This window comes from Mustela nivalis, assembly GCF_964662115.1.
Source record: "Mustela nivalis genome assembly, chromosome: 10".
Classification (NCBI taxonomy): Eukaryota; Metazoa; Chordata; class Mammalia; order Carnivora; family Mustelidae; genus Mustela; species Mustela nivalis.
The window spans coordinates 30,290,392-30,293,102 of record NC_139029.1 but is presented as its reverse complement, the minus strand read 5'-3'; positions in this window follow the sequence as shown (position 1 = coordinate 30,293,102).

Sequence of the window (2,711 nt, the reverse complement as noted above, 5' to 3'; positions counted from 1 at the left end):
CTCAGGAAAAAGGACAGCCCTTGTAAAATCTAGCTCCAAAAGGGAGTCAGGTTCTTGGTGGGAAGTTTCTAAAGCCAGGGGAAGGAAACGCGATCTAGCAGAAAGCCCTACCTGTTCGCACGATGGAAGTCTGTCCTCAGAGGCAGACTTTTTTTTTTTTTTTAAGATTTTATTTATTTATTTGACAGAGAGAAATCACAAGTAGTCGGAGAGGCAGGCAGAGAGAGAGAGAGGGAAGCAGGCTCCCTGCTGAGCAGAGAGCCCGATGCGGGACTCGATCCCAGGACCCTGAGACCATGACCTGAGCCGAAGGCAGCGGCTTAACCCACTGAGCCACCCAGGCGCCCTCAGGTTGGTTTTTAAGATTTTATTTTTAAGTGATCTCTACACCCAACATAGAGCTCGTATCCACAACCCCAAGATCAAGAGTCACACGCTCCACTGGCCAAACCAGCCAGGCGCCCTTCAACTTGGTTTTCTTTCTAAATAGAATACTAAGTTGTGGGTACGTTTCCACATTGACACGTATAGATAGATCGCTCTCATTCTTCAACAGCTGTATAATATGGACATACCATAAATTCCTCAATCATCTGCTGATACACAGACATTTCCAGTCTTCTATTATTACAAACAATGCGGCAAAGAACTTCCTGCATATTCCTCTTTGGTTCCCCCCACTAGAGTTTCTGGAAAATAAATTCTCAAAGTCAGAGTTAACTAGATCAAAGTCACAATCTAAAGTCTTGAGAGAAATGGATAAATTTCCCTTCAAAAATAATGCACTAATTTGCACTTGCCCAGCAGTCATGAGAGTGGCCCACAGACACTCTGTCCCAACACTGGGTACCTTTTAACTTTTGCCAACCTGATGTATGAAAAATATCACCCCCTTGTCGTTTTCATTTGGATCTGTTCTTTGCAGAGCCAAGCATCTCTTTGTGTACATTTTGGCCCTTTAAATGTCAATTTCTATAAAATGTATTTTCCCACATTATTTGCCTATTTTTCTTACTCATCTTTTCCTTACTTTTTTTCCTTTGTCCTTTTTAAAAAATGTTGGGTGGTGAGAGTTCTTTGCAAATCAATTTCTCAGTCCACCTCTGTCATGTGGAAAGGAAATCAATATTTTCTTCAGTTTAGTGTGTCATTTGCTTTGTGTGTATGTCCCCCCACCCCACAGAAGTTTAAAAAATATTTATGTAGTCAGACCTGCCGTCTTTTTCTTCATAACTCCTGGGATTTGTGTCATGTTCTAGAAAGATATTCTCTACTCCATGATTACAAGAGCAAACATTCTCTGATAGTTTCTTCTATTATTTTTATGGTTTGGGTTTTCATTTTTACACTTTTGATTCATCTGGAATTTATTTTAGTGTATGAAATGAGTTAGGGGCACAGCTTGATGTTTTTCAAAATGACCCATCAATTGCCCTTAAACGTCATATACTGTCACATATGTGAAATGCCACGTTCTTTCATCGCACCCCAAATTTCTTTATATGTTTGTATCTGGCTGTGGCTTCTATTCCCTCCATTTATCTCTCCATCAGTTTCTGAGCCCCTTTTAATTCTTTTTTTTTAGTTCTTTTTTAATTCTTGCAACTTTTGGTACACTCATACTCTTTTCTGAGCCCCTTCTCTCTTTAAGACTTTACTAAATTGGGGGTGCCTGGGTGGCTCAGTGGGTTAAAGCCTCTGCCTTCGGCTCAGGTCATGATCCTAGGTCCTGGGATCGAGCTCCACATCAGGATTTCTGCTCAGCAGGGAGCCTGCTTCCTCCTCTCTCTCTGTCTGCCTCCCTCTCTGTCTGCTTGTGATCGCTGTCAAATAAATAAATAAGTAAAGCTTTAAAAAAAAAAAAAGACTTTACTAAATCGGCTGGTAAGCAGCACACTTTTTCCCTGGCTGTGTTAGTGTCTTTAGAATTAGGTCACGCTGTCCCTTCCAGGTGACTCTGCACCTCTCTGACTATGTTAATTAATTCATTCATGAGCATTGGCATGCCAGGGACAGTGGTGGGATCAAGAGAGACAGAGGGGGGACGCCTGGGTGGCTCAGTTGGTTGGACGACTGCCTTAGGTTCAGGTCATGATCCTGGAGTCCCAGGATCGAGTCCCGCATCGGGCTCCCAGCTCCACAGGGAATCTGCTTCTCCCTCTGACCTTCTCCTCGCTCATGCTCTCTCTCACTGTCTCTCTCTCAAATAAATAAGTAAAATCTTTAAAAAAAAAAGGGGGGGGGGAGAACACAGATGTGGCCCTACCTCAGGAACTGATTTGAGCCATTAACCCTCAAGGCCACTATGACTTCGATGATTCCTGATTCCTGAGTTCCAGGGGGCGCTTCCCGGTCAGCCCAGGGATCGTCCCAGAAGCCAGGCCCAGACCTGGCTGCTGTCGGATGCCCCTGACCCAGGGCTCAGCAATGGGCCATAACAAGTTGGATTTTAAATAAACCTGGCTCCCTCTCCAACATTGTTAGCGACTGTTATCCAGCTCACTCTGTTCCTGTCAGATAAGAAAAGGCCAAAGCAGCTGGAGTTGTGGAGAACTGTGGTGTGCCATGAGCTTTCAGAGATGCATCTGGCCGGGGGCGCGGGGGGTGTTGTTGGGAAACAGAAGAAAGAAACTGAGAAGACTGACTGAGTTGGAAATTATCTTTGAATCCCAGCAGTGAGAAGTCAGCATGAGTCACGTGACCCTGAGCAT